This window comes from Gopherus evgoodei, chromosome 23 (assembly GCF_007399415.2).
Source record: "Gopherus evgoodei ecotype Sinaloan lineage chromosome 23, rGopEvg1_v1.p, whole genome shotgun sequence".
NCBI lineage: Eukaryota > Metazoa > Chordata > Testudines > Testudinidae > Gopherus > Gopherus evgoodei.
The window spans coordinates 6,682,535-6,702,738 of record NC_044344.1 but is presented as its reverse complement, the minus strand read 5'-3'; positions in this window follow the sequence as shown (position 1 = coordinate 6,702,738).

The window sequence follows — 20,204 nt, the reverse complement described above, 5'->3', positions numbered from 1 at the left end:
CGCCCCCTGCAGCGTGCCGACGTGCTTGGGGCAGCGAAAAGGCTAGAGCTGCCCCTGCTTGCATGTTTCTCACCGGGCACATTTAGCTTTCGTGCCCCAGGCTCAATGACAGAAAACAAGCTCCAAATGGTTGACTGCTCTTTTCAAGTCTTTCCCAACTTCCTCCTCCAATGGCAATTAACGAGCTTGGTTAAGATGCCGCAACAGGTGATGACAGGTGTTTCCCTTTCCCCATCAGAATCATGTTGGTGCAGAGCCGGGCAGGATACGCTGCAGTCAAAGGTGTCAACCGCCTGGCTGGGAATAGGGTGTCTGGAATGTGCCGGGGTTTGGAAAACACATCTCACCAGCGGTGCGAGAATGCAGCTGGATTTGCAGCTGATGGGTGTATCTGTACTGTAATCACAGGGGGTGACTGTGGCCCAAATAGACTTCCCTAAACTGGCTTCCATCTAGCTAGTTTGGATTAGTGAAGCTGCAGCAGTACAGGCTCTAGATGGCCTTCCAGAACCCGGGGTAATTACTCTGTTAGAAAGCCCACCCTGAATCCAGTTCAGCTGCACCGTCACTGCTTTGGGTCCCAAGCTGCTATCATCTCCTGTGACTGCAGTATAGACATATTCCAAGAGAAGGGTGTTTCCATCTCTCTCTCTCTCTCTCTCTCTCTCTCTCTCTCTCTCTCTCTCTCTCTCATTTGTTTCTCTTCTCTGTATTTTCCCCCATAATCCCACCATCCTGCTGAGAGAATGACCCCAAAATACATACACATTCACTGTCTGCCACGTGTCCTTTGCCAGTTCATGTGAGCATAAGAACGGCCAGACTGGGTCAGACCTGTGGTCCTCCTAGCCCAGTATCCTGTCTTCTAACAGTGGCCAGAGACCAATGTTTCAGAGGAAATGAACAGAACAGAGCAATTTGTCGGTCATCCCTCCCTGTCATAGAATCATAGAAGATTAGGGCTGGAAGAGACCTCAGGAGATCATCTCGTCCAACTCCCTGCTCAAAGCAGGACCAATCCAAATAAATCATCCCAGCCTGAGTTTTGTCAAGCCAGGCCTTAAAAACCTCTAAGGAAGGGAGATTCCACCGCCCCCTAGGTAACCCATTCCAGTGCGTCACCACTCTCCTAGTGAAACAGTTTTTCCTAATATCCAACCTAGACCTCCCCCACTGCAACTTGAGACCATTACTCTTTGTTCTGTCCTCCACTCCCAGCTTCTGGCACTCAGAGGCATAGGGCCACCCAGAGCATGGGGTTGCGAAATGAAAGACAACTCGTTGGGATGATCAAATGGAAGAATTCTGCCTGTCCTGGGAGCTCCCAGCAGACTGAAGGGCTGATCCAAGGCTCCACAGGCATGGGAGTGGTCCCACATGGGGAAGGCAGGATGGGCTTGTGGTTAAAGCATTAGAGTGGGACTGCAGAGGGCTGGGTTCAATGCTAGCTTTGTTACAGGCCTTGGCAGTATCTTTGGGCAAATTACTTCCTTTCTCTCAGTCTTAGTTCCCCATCTGTAGAGTGGACTTCATATTTCCCTCCTTTTTGAGGGTCTGGGGAGAGTCTATCCCTGTGTGATGCAGGCACTCAGACTAGATGCTCATGTAATTGTCCCTTCTGGCTTTCAAATCTCCCAGGATCCATCCTTGGGAGGGAGGTACTCTGATGATGGGAACCATTTAGACATCTGGAAAGGTACATAGGTGTGTCCCTGTGTAAAATTAGAATCATAGAAGATTACGGTTGGAAGAGACCTCAGGAGATCATCTCGTCCAATCCCCTGCTCAAAGCAAGACCAACCCCAATTAAATCATCCCAGCCAGAGTTTTGTCAAGCTGGGCCTTAAAAACCTCTAAGGATGAAGATTCCACCACCTTCCTAGGTAACCCATTCCAGTGCGTCACCACCCTCCTAGTGATATAATGTTTCCTAATATCCAACCTAGACCTCCCCCACTGCAACTTGAGACCATTGCTCTTTGTTCTGTCATCTGCCACCACTGGGAACAGCCAAGCTCCATCCTCTTTGGAACCCCCCTTCAGGTAGTTGAAGGCTGCTATCAAATCCCCCCTCACTCTTCTCTTCTGCAGACTAGACAATCCCAGTTCCCTCAGCCTCACCTCGTAGGTCATGTGCCCGAGCCCCCTAATCATTTTTGTTGCCCTCCACTGGACTCTCTCCAATTTGTCCACATCCCTTCTGTAGTGGGGGGACCAAAACTGGATGTAATACTTCAGGTGTAGTCTCACCAGTGCTGAGTAGAGGGGAATAATCATTTCCCTTGATTTGCAGGGAATGCTCCTACTAATACAGCTTAATATGCCGTTGGCCTTCTTGGCAACAAGGGCATGCTGGTGACTCATATCCAGTTTCTCATCCACTGTAATCCTCAGGTCCTTTTCTGCAGAACTGCAGAAGGGGGGCAGGGATTTACCAAGGGCCGATCAGCAGCTGGCTTCCTAGGTGCTTGAAAAGCCCAGCTTGGGTATATGTGTTAGATTAGCATGTGTACGCAGGTTGTGTGTTTGTCAGTGTGTCAGTTGACAACTGTTTTAGACTCTCTGGGTTTTGACCGGGTATTTTTGCTTTGGGGCTTTTCCAGGACAGCACTGAAGTGTCTCTGCAGAGACTGCGCTGATTCTGCCGGACAGAAAGGCAGGTTTAAAGCGATTAGAATTGGAACAAAGGCCTTCCAGCTGCTCGAGAAGAACAAATGAGTGGGTGGGATGCATGCTTGTGCTTCCATGAGCTTTAAGGCGGATTGCACCTCTGGGGAAAGTGAGTTGTTCCTTCCCTATTGGGGAGTGGGAACTAAATCCTAGCTAACTACTCTGCTTTTTTGGATTCAGCCCCCAGTTGTGTTAGTGTGTGGGGTAGCTGGGTGTATGCAGCTGTATGGTTGGGTGTATGCAGCTAAGTATTTTTTAAAGCTGTTTGGCTTACCTATTGGGTGTAAAATCTGAGCTTTGCACAGTCTCACCAGATCAGGTGATACACCACCTGTGAAACATACCACCCAAAGACATGAGACCAAGGTCGTCATTGGTGTGTGTCCACTGGCTTTCAGGGGATGAATTTATCTTAGTTTTGCTGACTCTCCAGTGTTAGCCCAATGTCTTTTGCTTAAAAAAATAGAGTAACCTCCAGAAAATTGTTACAGTCCCAACGGCCAAATCTTGCAATCTTCATGCAAATAAAACTCCCGTTGACATCCACTGGGATTCACCTGCATAGAACCAGCTCTAAGGCTGTTTTCCCTGAAGGTGAAGTTCAGCCTGACACAGCAGATCTCTTCCAAGGCTCTCCATTAGTGGTAGATTTTTCCCCTGACAGCCCCGGTCTCAGAGTTTTGCTGCTGTTCACCTGTAGTAGCTGCCTTTTCTTGGGTGTTAAATACCTCTGTCATCCCATGTTTTCTCATTCCATGGTGGGGCTACCACAACCCATGCTTTCATCAAGCCATAGCAATATTAGGCACTTGAACAAGCAAGGTAGACCTGGGGATCTGGAAGCACCCTGACAACATTAATTAATGAGGCCTAAGGCTTTACAGACATTAATAAATTAAACCTGAAGATACCCCTGTGTGGTAGACGCAGAACAGGATACAGACCAGTATGTAGGAAGAACAGCTCTATTTGGCAGGTGGGGAAACTGAGTCACAAAGCAATGCCCAAGGTTATCCAGTGACTCTCATTTAGCTCTGTGCTCCAGGGGTGACATTTCCAAAAGTTCTGAGGGACTTAGTTGTTCCGGTCCCCATCGGCTCTCAAAATGCCCATCAGCTCCGGCTATAACACTGATGGTCAGATTTGCACAAGAGCACTGAACTCTTCTGAGGAGTCCGCCTCTCCCTGAGTCTAGCGTTACATGGTATGCTGGCTAATCCTTGGAGCAGCCGCGAGAATTGAAAAAACCTGCCTTACAGTGAGAGACTCAAGGAGATCGGTCTGTTTATCTAAATAATGAGAAGATTAAGCGGTGACTTGAGCACAGTCATTAAGGGCCAGGCCAGAGGATCAAAGCTATTTAGGCTCCTGTTGATTTAAATAGAAGTTAGGGGCCTGAATACCTTTTGAGGAGCTGGGTCGAAGAGCCTACATGTTATGCAGAAGGTCAGACCAGAGGCTCACAATTTCTGGCCTTAGAATCTATGGAATTCAAGATCTTTTGAAAACCTGGCCCTGTGCTCTTTCAAAAAGGATAGTGGGGACCTGGAAGTGTCCCTCTGCAAAGGAGCAATATCCTGCTTTAGCAGAGGTGCCTGGCGGGGTTGCCGATGGGCTGCGTTTTCGCCTTTCTGAACAATACTTTAATTTCACTGGGACTAAAACTCCCCCGGCTGCACCGGCCTGGCTTGGAAGGGGTAGAAATGAACTGGAGTTTTCTGTCTCCTGCCTGCTGTCAGGAATTCTGTCCTCGGCTCTGGCTGGAAAGAAACCACTTTCTCCTGGATGCCATAAATAATCCTTTCCTTTTCTCAAACCAAAAGAAAGGAAATCATTAAAGTTCCAAAGCGGGGAGCTGCTGCCAAGTCTGTCCAAGCATTGCTCAGCCCGGAGGTATTTCACAGAGTGACGGGGGCTCTTCCACCTCCTGCCCGCGCTATCAAGCCTATTGGCTTGAGACAACCATTTTCACTGCTGTTCCCTACAGGGCCGGCTCCAGCTTTTTTGCCACCCCAAATGGCGAAGCGGGGCGGGGGGGGGAAAGGGAGATAAAGCTGTGATTGGTGGCACTTCGGCAGCAGCTCCACTGTGCTGCTTCATTCTTCGGCGGCAATTCAGCGGCTGGTCCTTCATTCCGAGAGGGACTGAGGGACCCGCCGCTGAAGAGCCGGACGTGCTGCCCCTTCCCATTGGCCGCCCCAAGCACCTGCTTCCTTCGCATGTGCCTGGAGCCGGCCCTGGTTCCTTAGCGTGTTGTCCTTAATTAAAACCCCACTTAAAGACCATCTGCGTGACTCGGTTTCCAAAGAGGGCAGCATCCATTACTGGGCTGAAATGCCACTAACCCCCCTCCAGCTTAGTATGTTTGAGAGCCAGCAGCAAATTCAGGTGGGCCAGCACAGTGTCCTCGTTTTCAAACAGTCTCGGGTACAGAAATTGGAGCCTGCGGCTATGTTAGCTTGGCCTCGGGACACCACAAGGTTGGCTGAGTTAGGGTCTTGGGTTTGAGGCCTTGGGTGAGGATTTGGGAGTTTGGGGTCCATGAGTCCTTTCCCTGCTCTGTGCCTCAGTGACATGGGGATAACAAGACTCGCTTCCCAGCAATCTGGTGACGCTCAGTTAAGATGTGATGCCTTTGAATTTTGAGCTCCTCGGAAGGACAAAGTGGGTTAGCGCTGCACATATAAGCTCATTTAGCTGACATGCCAGTAGTGGGCTATTGTGCGGCGGTGTTTGGTTTTTTTAACCCGTCTTTCTCATCAGCCCGGGAAGGCGAAACCGAGCTGAAACCGGGAAGCTGCTCACAATTGCTTTGCTCTTGTTTTCATTCACAGCGGCTGAGTCACGCGCCGCCTTTTATCTCCTCCACTGGGCATTTGGCACGCACGGCTCTGAGGCCTTGGCATTTATGGTGCTGCCAGGCAGCAATCTGCTCTGATGAAGGGCTGAGCGGCTCTCGAAATCGCAACCTTCCCGGAGGCAGGGAAGATAGAGGGAGGAGAGATTGTTTAGATCCTTTTAATTTAATCTCCCCGTGGTTCATTTCACGGTTTCAGGCTGGGTGTCAGAGCAGAGCATCGGGGAGATGTACCCAGATACCATCACACTAGGGCTCAGAGAGGACAGTCAAGGCCATGCTGAGCATTCACCCGGGGCACTCGGAACAGTCCTGAAAGCAACCACCTTAGGGTAACAGGGGAGCTGACAGCGGTGCTTCCCTTGACCTAGCCAGATGGTACTGGCATGCGGTGGGGATACTGGATACAGCCACGCTGGAGGCTCAGATAGGGGCAGTGGGAGAGATTTAACGTTCCCAGATGCTCTTTGGTGAGGGGTAAGAGCACCAGCAGGGACGAGTGGTAGGATAGAGCGACGTGGAGTGTTCTTGAAAACAGTCGGCTCAGAGCAGAGATAATGGCAACCGCAGAAGAGATGCGGATCCCTTTGCCGAGCAGTCCCGTTGAAGCTCGGGCTGTGCCGGGTAACCCTCTTGGCTCTCGAGCTAAGCAGAGATGGCCGGGGTCTGTACCGGGATGAGAGACCTCTAAGATCAACCTGGGTGACTGCATAAAGTGCCAGGCCAGAGCATTCCCAGCTGCGGGGAGCAGTAACCTAGGCAGGGCCGGTGCAAGGATGTTTCACGCCTAGGCGAAACTTCCACCTTGCTCCCTCCCCCGTCCCCGAGCTCCCCCCCCCAGGCAGCTCCCCCCCTCTACCCTGAAGCCCCGCCCCCAGCTCGCCCCTGCCCCACCTCCACCCCGAGCACGCCGTGGCTGCTTCACTTCTCCCGCCTCCCAGGCTTGCAGCGCCAATCAGCGTAGGCACCGCAAGCCTGAGAGGCGAGAGAAGTGAAGCAGCCACGGCGTGCTCGGAGAGGAGGCGGGGCAGGGGTGAGCTGGGGCGGGGATTTGCCCTGCTTGCAGCCCCCCCACCTTACTTGCTGCAGGCGGCCCTCCCCGCGCTCCCCTGCCCCAGCTCCCTCCGCCTAAATACTGGCGGCGACTGGGATGGCCGAAGACCCAGCCATCGCGGTTGCTGCAGAAGAAAATGCCACCCCCCAAATCTTAGTGCCCTAGGTGACCGTCTAGGTCACCTAAATGGTTGCACCGGCCCTGAAGGTAGGGGCCACGCTATGGCATCCCCCAGTGTTTTCCTAAGGGGATGACAGCACTTCCTGCTTCCATCACCTCTGAAGTGCTCGAAGCACTTTGCAAAGGTGGGGCCCTGTTAGGAAAGTGGGAGGCAAAGTGACTTGGCCAGGGTCTCACTACGTGCCAGAGGCAGAATGACAGCCTGGCTCTCTGATTCCCAGTGCTGCACTCGATTCCCAGTCAGTGCTGCCCGTAGATACTAGACAGCTAGGGTGAAATCCTAGGCCCACTGCAATCAGGGATAAAACTGCCCTCGACATTCATAAAGATGAGATTTCACCCTTGGGCAGAGCTCAGGTATGTTCCCCTGTGTCCTAGGATATTAGGACTGTAAGCTCAATGGGGCAGAGACTGTCTCTTACTAGGTGTATGGTTTCCCAGCTCCCGGACCTAGATTAAAGCCCGCTTAGCTCTGTGTACATGAGCTGCAGTCTGCAGGGTAGCCAGACCTATGTGTTTATTCAACACCTGGAACAACGGGGCCCTGATTTCCACAGGCGCTTCTGGTTGCTACTGTAACCCATGTAGTAATAATTCAATTCTTGGCATGTGCCTATTTTGATGGTTCTGCTCTGTGATTCCCTTGGGGATTGTTGGGGGAATCTCTGCCCTTTCTTGCCTACCCGCTTCAATCCCATTCTTTAGATTAGAACAAGCGGCCCCTTCAGAATGGAAGCAAAGATGGATGTAAAAGAGTTAACGGGTGAGTGGAGGAGGAAATATGCCTCTCTCTACGCTGCTATTTCACCACATCAATCCTGCCGTCCTCTGCACGGCCCCTGTGTTTATAAGACACTGAGCCGGCCTTTGGAGATGGAGTTTGACGCGAATTTGGCACGCTGCCGCCATGGCGGGCTTTGCGAGCGACCTGCTTTGCATTATTTGGGAATGTGCGTTCTCCTTCACATATGGCAGCCAGATTGTGCCCGGGGGCATGATGGGGAGGCCAGGCTGCTCTGCTCCAGCCTCTGACCCCTGTGCCCCATTTTCCTCTGGCAAAACCAGGTAATAGCCTCAGTGAGGAGAGGCAAAGCTGAGGCCCTCTCGCCTTTGATTACAAATTGCTTCCTACCATCACCTGGGTGTCAGGAGCTGAGCTATGCCAGGTGTGTTCTGGAGACCAGGGGTGAATCGTGGCTGATGCCACTGCTTTCTGGGGCAGCTCGGAGTTGCTGTATATTCCATCTGTGTGTGCATGTGAGTCAGCGCTAATGTGCTGAGAGGGACCGACACAGACGCTTCGGCAAGATCCAGGAACAGAGGGAGCCAGCAGCAGGAACGAAAGCACAAGGGTGTTGTGCTTTGGAAAACTCTGGCCCAAAGCCATGTTGCCAACTCATGCGATTTGCAGCAAAGCCTTGCCAAAGAAAGTTCTCTTTGTAAAGCCCCAGCACCTGGAGTCCTGCTATTTTTGAGAGAATCTCTGCTTTCGTTTAAAAAGAAAAAGGAAGTTTCTAGCTCTCCTGGAGGAGGAAATCTTGGAAATAGGATCCAAGTGCACCTTAAAAGCACAGGAATCAGAAGACAAAAAGAACCTATAATGTCATTTTAAAAAAAAACTCATGGATCTCATGATATTTTTGGGACTGACTCACGATTTTTGAACAGTTGGAACTTAATGGTTTTGCAGAACCAAAGTGAGAAGGACTTGCCCAGAATAGGGCCCCATTTTATCCATCCCCTGCCCTCATTTCGAGCTGGCTAGGTAAGTCCTTAGGTAAGTGCATGCTATCTGAGCACCCCCTAATTAATAATGGAGTTTACCTCATAAGGATGCTGAGAGAATTAAATAGAGAAGCATTATGCCCAGAGCAGATTAAGTGACTTGTCCAAGGTCACACAGGGAGTTGGTGGCTGAGCTAGGAATTAGACCCAGATATCTTGACGCCCGGCCCAGTGCAGCATCCACTAGAACATGTATCCTCAGAGAGGGGTCAGCTATGGTCCTGGCTTGGGCCCATCTCTGTCACTACCACCGCCTGGGCTGTGCATGGGGGGAGAAGGTTCTGTGATCTTTGCTTCTGGGATGGGTGAGGGGACTGGGCAAATTGGGTGGGTGCAGATGGAACTGGGGCATGCAGGGTGGCAGATGTCTAGAGAGAACGGTGCCATGAGCTGAGTTAAGGGACATGACAGGGGATATGACAGAAGACACAGCAACAGAAGCGGTGACCTCCCGGCCCTGTGAAGTCAAATGGGAGTTCTAACAGTGATGTCACTGAGGCTGGGATTTGTGCTAGTGGTAGGAAGAATGGACTAAGGGTTACTGGCTAAGGCAGATTGGTAGAGTAGGATCTGGGGCTAATCGTGAACAGAGAATGCCTTGATGGGGTGAGTAGGGGAGAGCATGGATGGAAGAGGTATGCAAGGAGGCAGGTGATAGGAGGAATCTTCTGTTGATTTGGCATGAGACTGGGGACACAGAGCTTGGGAAGAGGCCGCGGTTGCAGATGATCTGATGTAGGGTGGCAGCAGGGAATGGGACAAGATTAAGGGGATCTGAGAAATCAGATCTCATCTGTAGCCTGGAAGTCTGGGTCAGGGAATGGAACATGGTGGTCTCAAGAGAGCAGAGGGACGATAGGGCACAGCTGAGGGGGATTTTGTTTGAGGCACAGAGTGGGGGACTGATGGGTTTAGGAGCTGACAGGGTGCAGCGAATACCAGAGCGTCAATAAACCACTCCCCCAGCCTCCCTCTTTGCCCTCCCCTCCCGCCTGAATAAATTCCATCAGTCGCCTGCCACGAGGCTCGCTGGAGCTCATTACCGCACATGTGCGTCTGAGCCAGGGGCCAATTTCTCGCTCCTCGGGGAGCAGTAAACAGCAGAAAGGAAGTTGTCCGAGTCCCTTTCCCCAGCCCCTCTCACCACAGCAATGGGAACCTCAGGCTCCTTTCCAGACCTTATTGTTAATATTTTTCCTCCTGCAATAACCATAAATCAGTTTCGTTTCCTGGGGTGGGGGGGACATATTACACAGCCATTCCCACGCATCAAGACCACCTTGCTGAGTCTCCTTCTAGCCCCCCATCTCTCCCAATCAGGGCTCTGCATCCAGGGAAGAGAAGCAGGAGGAAAGGATGCAGTGACCCCCACTTGGAGCCTTGCAGGTGGCATTGTCACCTTGAAACTTGGGACAAAGAAAATCCAGATCACAGCCCAGCCCAGCTCATCCACCCGGACCTCTCAAAGACTCCCACCGCCTTCCTATGGGTTTAAGAGGAAGCAGGTTAAAATAATGAATCGACCACAGTTATTCACCATTTCGTTATTTGCCTTGTCAGGAGGAAGGTGCAAACGGAGGGGACCGACAGATCTATAATCCTGGGCTTCACCACAAGGCCCACCAAAGAGAGGGAACTGAGGCAGCTGACAATAAAATCAACTGCATTCAAGACTCCTCTTACATCCCTGGGAGCAGGGCTGCATACATGCTTCTGTGAGTGAAACCCCACCCGCCAAAACCTGTGTGCATAAATCCACACCACAGCCCTGCAAACGCACGGGCAGTCCTACAGCCACATGGCTATAACCACTCTGCACAAAGCACTGCCTTTATTTGAAGGGCATATTTTTTGCTGTGGAGCCCGTGGCTTTTACCAAAGACCTTAGCTTCACTTTAGGCATGGTAGTTGCTGAGCGTTGGGAATCTGGCCCTTATTTCAGTGGCTAAATGGGAGCAGAAGGCCACTGAAAATCTGGCCTCTGTGGTGGGTGCTGAGCCCTTTTGAAAATCTGGCCCTGAGTTTTTTGGAAAACTGGATCATAACAAATAATAAACTTTGCTCTTATGTTTTTATCAGGTTAGTTCTATGCTCATTGACCTCAGTGGGGCCCTTACTGGTCAAAGCACCGTGCAAATCTAAAGATGCCCCAAAATAATTTGGGTTGTGTCTATGTAGGCTTCTTTTTCACAGCTAAAGACCAGCTGGAAGGTGTTTTGGGGGCAGGAAACATGTTTGTTTTCTCTTTCTTTCTTTCTTTCTTTTTCTTTCTTTCTTTCTTTCTTTCTTTCTTTTTCTTTCTTAAAGCATTAGAAATACAGGTCTTGTCTGCATTAGAAGATGCTCTGGGGACCAGCTAACTAGTGAAAATATGAGCACCCACAAGACTGAAACCTGCGGGGCAGTATCTTCGTTCAGATGCTGATTCTGGCATGATCTCTTTAGCACTCATGTCCAATGAACCACTGGGAGAAAAGAAGTCTTTGTTAAAGAGTCCTCAACTCTGCTGCTTTAATTGAGGTGCAAGTTCCCACAGTACACATCTGACACTCCCAGGCCATCCTCTCTCCAACTCAATGAAGACCAGACTTTATTCTGCTGATATTTCTAAGGTTAAAAATCAAGCAGGGGGAAAAAAATAAAATAAACAAACCCCTACCTTAAAAGAGACTTGAGAGGGTTTTTATCTTTTATAAACATGGGGGGAAAGGAACACAAGTCTCGCTATTTAAAAATCATTTGAAGGTCACCTTCCACTAATTAATCCCAACAGCAATATCATCATCCTCACTGGGGAAACTGAGGCACAGACTGCTAAGGCAGCTTGACTGGCATCTCAGAGTAAACTCAGTGGTAGAACCACAATTAAAATCCAGGTGTTCCCAATTCAGCTAGACCAAAAAAGCCTCATCTTGAGAGACTGTCCAAGCAATAAAAACACAGAGTCGGGCAAGCACATACCACAGTCCCAAATCCCAGTGCAACACACAAGTGAGGACACAAGCCTACACACACACAGAGTATGAAACACCGGTGTACTCACAGGTGTATGCTACCAATCACAACTACACGCTCACACGTCAATGAAGGCAAAGGCAATTGCACACAAAATACATCCAAGACACACCAGCGCTGTATGCTGTTTATTCACGGCTGAACAATACACCAGGATAATTGCCCACACAAGCACAGGTTCATTCACGGCCACACAGACACAACCTGTTGATGCTGGGCCAGGTCAGCCAGCTACCCAAACCCCCACTGCGAGTCGCTGACACCAATCACAGCAAAAGGACTAATTGTGTGGTTCCATTACAGGACTATTTATTCACTGTAAGAATTTCTAATAAATTGGCATTTCTCCTATTACAGAGAAACCCGAGGGGCCGGGATAATAACAGGTATTAACAAGAGGAACGTGCTGGCTTTGTACAACAAAACATTATAAAAAGCAACAAAAATCTCCAAGATTATTAACTTTGGCTTAGTTTTTCCTCGTTATGTTTGTCTCAGAATAGGAAGGTGAAGCGTCCCTAAATCCTTCTTTGCATACTGAACGCTTCAGCATGGAATTTGGTGATGCGCTGAGGTGCTTCTCCTACCTGGCCCTTAGGACCTGAAAGCGTAACTATTTTGCTCTGGTGAGAAGGAAGAGATTTCTGAGCACAGTAGCGCCAGCTCTGCACACTGAATTGCACCCGGTTAAATGAAAATGCGACTTTAAACCAATTTAGTTTAAGCTGTGCAAAAACCAAACGTGGCCGCTCATCAAGCCATTGAAATCTAATTTCTAACGGTTGAATTTTTACCAGTAAATTTAACAACACAAGTAAAACTGGAAGCCAGTTTTAAGCTGAGCTGAGGGTATGTTTACACCATAGCCACGAAAACAGTATAGCTTTGAAATGGATTTTAATTATAAACTAGTGCCACTTCTGTGTGTGGACAGGCCATAAATCCAGAGGCGTCCCAATGCCAGTGGGTTTGCACATTCAGACAAACTCTGTTGGACTCCATTGGGATTTACATCAGGGAGACTGGGCTCAGAGTCTGGGACAAATTCTCCAAACTGGTTTTGCATGCGCAGTTGACAGCTAAGGCCATCAGCATTTGATGCAGCATGGAAATGGTTCGTCCTTGGAATGGGTCTTTCTGCCTTGTCTACAGAGAGATTTGCATGAACGCAAACGCTTCAGGGCTTAATTCATCCTCTGCTGAGCCTCCTCCTCCTCCTCCTGACAGCTCCACACCCTGCTTCTGACCTCTCTCACTTTCCCCGTGTCCCACTGGGATAGAGCAAGCAGAGGACTATATGCTGGGTGAGATGGAGGCTGCTACTCAGGCAGGAGCCGCTGTGGCTACCACTGCTGAATCCCTCCCTGCCAAAGTGCTCGTCCTTCCATGCCCATTGGAGACATCACGCTGCTCTGAGCCTTCCCCCTCACACAGACGCCATCTCCCCGACTTCATGATGCCACAATGCTCCCTGATCTTTTCTGGATCCCACAGAGGCATCCCTTACACCTAACAGTCTCTCTTCCCCTCCTCCATTAGAGATTCCCTGCCCCGCACCTCTTCTGCCAGGCTCCTTAGCTGCCTCATCTTTTCCTGTTGTCTTTGCAGAGCCAGCCCGATCTATCCTTGTTTCCACACCGTGCCCTAAATAACCCCTGAGTCCTCCCTTGTTCCCACCGGAGGCAGGTGCTTTAAACCTCATGTGATCCTTGTACATGACCCTCGCTGACTCGCTTTGGATTCTGGCAGACATCTGGGCCATTTTTTTTTTTTTTTAGTTTCTTGCTGCAAGGGACAGGCTTTTGCAGGCAGGGGTGTAAATGAGAGCCTTGCTTTAAATTAACCCTTTAACCCTGAATGGAAGGAACACAATGTTTCTCCTACATGACTCCTAAGGATTTACAGGGGGGCGGGGGTGAATTATTTGGAGATCTGTGACTAATGAGGATGTTTTTGTTCTGTTCTCTGCTTTTAGGATTCACAGTGCAAATAATATAATCAAATACTGCTTTGTGGTGCTGAGTGACTTCTTTTCTTTTTTAAGAAGGTGGAAGAACATTAACTCAGAGTCCTGCTTAGTCATCAGAACATATAAATCACTCCTCAGAGAGAGAGAGCACAGGGTCTGTGTGGTTGCAGGGGAAGCAGGATGGTGACATTCTAGCCTGCGGCACAGGAGAACTGGATTTATTTCCCCTGTTCTTCCATACACTTCCTCTCTGATTTGACACAAGTCATTTAGTCTCCGTGGATCTCAGTTTCTCCGTCTGTAAAGTGAGAATAATAGCACTTCCCTGCCTTAAAGAATGGGAGGTGATCAAATAAGAACATAAGAATGGCCCTATAGGGTCAGACCAAAGGTCCATCTAGCCCAGTGTCCTGTCTTCCAACAGTGGCCAATGCCAGGTGCACCACAGGGAATGAACAGAACAGATAATCATCAAGTGATCCATCTCCTGTCGCTCATTCCCAGGTTCTGGCAAACAGAGGCTTGGGACACCATCCCTGCACAGATACCATATAAGTACTGCAGATGTCTTCCACTGACTTTCAGTGTGTACTTTGCAAATCCCAGCCAAAACCCCAAGATAATCCTGTTTTCATGTAAGTTTCCCATGTGATTAAAAAATTGAGATAACCCAAAATATTGGAGCTCTTTGAAAATCTTCAGGTAAAGTTTTTTTTCAATGTTTTGTAGGACATTTTAAAACAAAACCTGAGAATTTTCATTTCATTCCTATTCAAATATAAATGTTCCCTTTGATGATAATAGAAATTTTCAATTTGTTTCGGTTTTGAACAATTGAAACAAAAATTGCCATCTCAAATGAAGCTAAATGAATATTTTTGTTCTGCAATTTCCCTTGAAAATGAAAATAAAATTTCATGAAAAACTAAATTGTTCTGTGATAACTTTAATTTCTGAGGAAAACCTAAATTTTCTGGTGAGACCAATAGTTTGAAAAATTTAAACCAGCTCTACAACGTAGACATGAGTCTGCATTTGCTTTTCAGAGTTCTCGGCAACGCATTTTTGTCTGAAACACACCACAGGTATGTTACGACTATGATCACCTTCCACATATATAAGGCAACTCAAAAATTAAAGCTGTTACTTCATGTACAATATCTAAGCACCACTGGGTTCTGTGAAGAATACCTGATCTCTTATATGATGCTTCAGTGCTGGCATACAAAAAACATGAGTAATAAGGTCACTATTAACATTTTTTTAAAAAAAAAGCCCTTGCCTGTATTACTAATAATACCAGAGATTGCTAAAGATAAAAATCTGTCTGATTCAAATGTGCTTTTTTTTACTATTTTTAGTCTTTCATCACTTGTTTATAGTTTGACCTAGACTGGTAAGTTTCAGTTTTTGCTTCTCATGCATTAGCCCAATGCTGCTGGCCAAGAGTTCTGCAAATGGCTTGTTATCTGGGGACACCTTAAAGGAGCCTGATTTTCAGGAAGGGCTGAGCACACACCCTCTGAAAATGAGCCCCTTTTATGGTGTCCTCATTTGGGTACCTGAAGTCACTAGTCACTTTTGAAAACTTTGGCCATTGTATTTACATTTTCAGCCCCGAAGCAGGAGGGATTGGATCAAGATTTTCCGTTTTCCATTGTCTTTTTTTTTTCCTTAAAATATCTGGGACATTTCTACTCATATTAAGTTTTCTAAAACTTAAAAAAAATGTACATCTAAACGGGCAACATTTTTCAGAAACGGGGGCCTAAATGATCCTCTCCTAAGTCCATAGGTTTCAGAGTAGCAGCCGTGTTAGTCTGTAGCCACAAAAAGAACAGGAGTACTTGTGGCACCTTAGAGACTAACAAATTTATTTCAGCATGAGCTTTCCTGAGCTACATCCGAAGAAGTGAGCTGTGGCTCACGAAAGCTCATGCTGAAAAAAAATTATTAGTCTCTAAGGTGCTACAAGTACATCTGTTCTTTTTGTCTAAGTCCATAGTTTGGCACCTGGTTAAGTGGCCTGATTTTCAGAGGTGCGCATTTCCCCACTGACCTCAGTTGCTGAGTGCTCAACCCTAAATCAGGCCATTTAATTACATGCCTACATATGGTCATCATGAGTGTGGCGTTTTCCAAAGCATCTTCAGTGACCTAGAAGCTCAACCCCCACTGAAAGCTGATAGGACTTGTACTCCTAAATTAATCAAAGGTATGAACGTAGTTGGGCATTTTTGTAAATCCCATTCTAGAAGCTCAATTCTTAGCAAACTCCCCCCCCCCCCAATCTTTTAAAGCACGATGGGTGAAATTTTCCAAAGGAGTTAAGTGCTCAACTTCCATTGACTTTCAATGGGATTTGGGTGCCATCTAATAACCATGGGTACATTTGAAAATTTCAACCTGTCCCTTTAAAATGGCCTGAGGTTCCATCCTGGATCTAATCTCTCCGCTTTCGTCAGTTTCGCATAGCCTTTCAGCAGCGTCATAAAAAAAAGAAAGTGTACGTCTGTCAATTTCCCTCTGTCATCTCTTTAAGGCCAGAATCAAGGTTGTTATACAAATACAAAGCTGGTAACGTAAAATTCAACCTGCAGCGCAGAGCCGCAAGCAAACGGATCTTTGCCACCACGCCGTCCGTCAGGAAGATGCTGAGAGGCCAGTCAGTTCATTGGCGCTGAATGGCACCAGTTATAACACCTATAGCTTTGTGGAAGAACAAGTAACAGCTAGACCCCATGCTAAGGCAGCGGTGAGCAGAAGCCTTGTGGAGAAAGCCAAGGCCTCCTGCACTTCAGCACTGTAATCCACTTCACACTTAGAAACATTTAGCAGTGCGTAAAACAAGACAATATTATTTATAATTCTTAGTTGTCTCATTTAGGTCCCCCCCTCCCCTTTCTTCCTCAGTTAATAACAAGATTTCTGGCGGAGCTGGGAGGCAAACAGCAGGTCCTTCACTTATGTAGCTCAATCTCTCAGATTTCCCTCTTCAGGGACAAGTTCGGCCCCTTTGGAGCAGAGCTGAACCTGGCCCATAGACTTCATTTTCTCTGTGAAATCATGAACATCACCAACACTCAGCTCCTGTAGGCCCTGAACCTGAACGCCTTCCTCCAACAGTGCGCCCATTGCTTTCCAAGGCAAAGCTATTTGCGCAAGAAGGCTAGAATCCAGCTGTTAATGAAGTAGCAGCTCACGTCGGATATACGACATGGACTTACTGGCTTGAGGGCTGGAGGAAGATGCCAGACGAGAGGCACAAAAAAGAGGCAGGCTGAGGGGCTCCCTGCCATTTCTGCTACAATTCTTCACTAGCTACCAGCCAAATGAGATTTGATCCTGTGTTGTGAGGGCAGAAGCAGGGTAATATTCTAGAACTGGAGACATTTGAGGCCGGAATCGTACTTGCATTGAACAGTAGAGCTGGTCAGGAATTTGCCAAAGAAACATTTTTGTCCATTGGAAAATGCTGATTCTTTGAAATTGAAACTATTTTTTTTCAGAAAAGGAACTAAAGTTTTCTACCCACCATTTTTTGGGGGAGTGGGAGGGTGGTAGTGGTGGTTCAAAATTGTCAATCTTTTATATTGACATTTTCTACCTGAAAAATCATAGTTTTCCAGTTCAAAGTGACTTTTCACTTAAATTTTTAAGCTAATTCTAGTACCTCCCCCCCAAAACCCTTAAAATAGTCAAAATTAAAACATGCTTCAAAATTATTGAAACAAAATATTTTGACCTGATCTGAATTTCTTTTGCCAGATTTTTTGATATGCGAAAAACATTGCCATTTAGACTTTTCCTCTCAATTTGGGATGAGAAGATGTTTCAATAACTTGAAAACTTTCATGGGACGGGAAAAATCATTCCCTAGCCAGCTGGGTTTGAATAGCTCCTTATTCAATGAGTCTTCATTGTTGCGGGTTTCCTGGGGAAGCAAGGAGCTATTCAGTGGGAGGAAATAGAATCCAGCCTTCTCCGAAGATCAAAGTGCTGTGAAACAATCTTCTAAGTCATCAAAACTTTTGCTACCAGTTATTGGTCCCTCAAAAGGAGCCAACTCAAGAACGACCTCGTCTCCAGCTTCTAACGCTTCCAGGTGTGATCTGAAGTGTAAGTAACCGTTCCTCTCTGGTTGGGCTGATTACAACAGATGCAAGTTCTACAATCACATTCACATTCTGTATTTTTCTGCCTCCTTGCTCCACAGACGGTTGGTAACTTAAGAGTTCTTCCACCCTGGGGCCTCTTGCAGGGACACCTCATTTGTAGCTGCTGGACATCCCTCGAGAAACTTTACTGTTGGTCTGCAGATGTTGGAATGCTGCAGTCCAGGAGTCATCCACCCAAATCTGGAGTGAGGTATGATCACCAGTACTGTCCTTTATATTATTATTGCTCCTGTGCTGTCATTTCCCATCACCTACCAGCCATACTAGGAGTCCGATGGGTCCAGGAGGTAGACCTTCCACTTGGGCAAGGAGGAAGAAGCTTGCAATGCAGGGAAGTTCCGCAGCTCTGGGTGAGGTCTGCCAAACATCTTAAGGGCTAGAACACTTTGCATATTTCTCTTGACTTCCTGATGGCTGTCGACAGGTGTGGGAGCCCTTCAGGTGAAGGAAAGGCATTTTTCAAGTCACTCTTCCCATCAGGAGTGTTATACGAAAGGGAACCCTATGGACAGGGCTAAGCTACTCATACCACTTGGCTGCCAGCAACCCTGGGCTCCATTAGAACTCGCCTCTCCTAGGAATACATCTCAGAAATGGGTGGGAAACAGCTGAGTCCTATGATTTGCTGCTTTTTAGGGTCTTCTTCAAAGAAGGAACTTCTAACTGAGGAATGGGCCCAGTTGGTTTGGAAGGAGCAAGATCCACCCCCTCACTCCCCAACACCAGCGTTCACCCAAACCCATTTCCGAGCCTGGGAAAAACTCCATCAAACACACTCCCTGACCCCCTGTTCCTTTAGAAAGGGTGATGCAGCTGCCTCTCCACCTCCTGGGTCTTCCCTGGAAGCCTCAACCTACCCAAAGGAGCCTGTTCTTGGGATGTTTCCAGCTTTGCCAAGACTGAGAGGTTCAGATAATACAGTGAAGCCAGCTGAGCTTCTGGGTGCTTTTCCAAATCACCCTCCTACTCTTTCAAGTTATAGACTTTCCCTGCTTGTCTTTAACGGGACATTCTGGCTTGCTGAACTTTCCAGACAGTTGCTTGGTAGTATCATACAGCTGTTTCATATTACTGCTGTATGCTGCCTGCTCATCCACATACTCTCTCTTGTCCTTCCTGATATTCCTCTTCACTGCTCTATGGGCTTCAGCATACTCTTTTTGAGCTTTGGCCTTTGCTGCTCTAGTCCTGCTGCTGTTGACTGCTGCCTTCTTCTTCTTTCTGTCTTCTATCTTGATCAAGGTCTCTGCTGTGATCCACTCTTTCTGCTGGTGTTTCTTAATTCCAAGCACTTCCTGGCATACTGACCTAAGTGTCTTTCTCACTTTCTGCCATCTGTTTAGTACACTGTCTTCCTCTTCCTCAAACCGATCCTGTAATACTGAAAACTTATTCTTCAGCCTCAGTCCAAAATCTTCCTTGGTCTTATGATCCTTCAGAAGGCTGACGTTGTACTTCACTCTTCTATCTGACGTGTCTATCCAGTTCTTTTTCACCTTCAGCTTCAATCTGGCCACCACTAAGTGATGGTTGAACACCGCGTCTGCTCCTCTTGTAACTCTAACGTCCTGCAAGGATCTTCTAAACTTCTTGCTAATGCAGACATGATCCATCTGATTTTCTGTCGTGCCTGCTGGTGATACCCAGGTACTCTTGTGGATCCGCTTGTGAGGAAAGATGCTACCTCCTATGACCAGGTTGTTAAGTGCACACAAATCCACAAATCTCTCCCAGAGCGTGGGTTCCCATGACTTGTTCTTATCCTGTGTTGTCAGGTCCAATTTTACCATTAAAGTCTCCCATAAGGATGATGATGTCTTTGTCTGGGAGAATCTCTAATATTTTCTGGAGTCTGTTGTAAAAATAATCTTTGTCCTCCTCTTCGTTGTCATTAGTTGGAGCATAGCACTGAACAACATTCATCTTAATCCTCTTCATTTTAGTTCTGAAGGATGCTGTGATGATCCTGGGACCATGTGCCTTCCAACCAATCAGTGCTCTCTGTGCTGCTTGGACAACATGAAGCCTACTCCCTGTGTGTGGGGTGCGTCGCTCTCTTCATGTCCTGAATATAGCAACAGCTCTCCTGTCAACAGTCGTCTCTGTCCCGCTTGCGTCCATCTTGTCTCACTAATGCCTAATAGGGTCAGGATGTTGCTCCTCATCTCTGCTGCAACCTGCGCTGTCTTTCCTGAGTCGTACATGGTCCTCATGTTCCAAGTGCCTATGGTAATCCTCCTGGTTGCAAGAAGGGTAATAGGCTTAGTGGCTTCCTCACTGCTTTTATCACCCAGCGTCATGCATCTTCGAATTGAAGACCCTTCTTTTTCCAGGGTAAATGTCTCTTTTGTCTCTATTGTTGGCGTTTCTGTAGCAGGTTGATTTTTACGGGGTGGAGTTGCTAGCCCCACACCCAACCCTCCTCCTCTATCCTGACTTGGGACAGGCAGATGGCCCCAAAGGACTATAACAGGACTATAACAGGACTAGAACAAC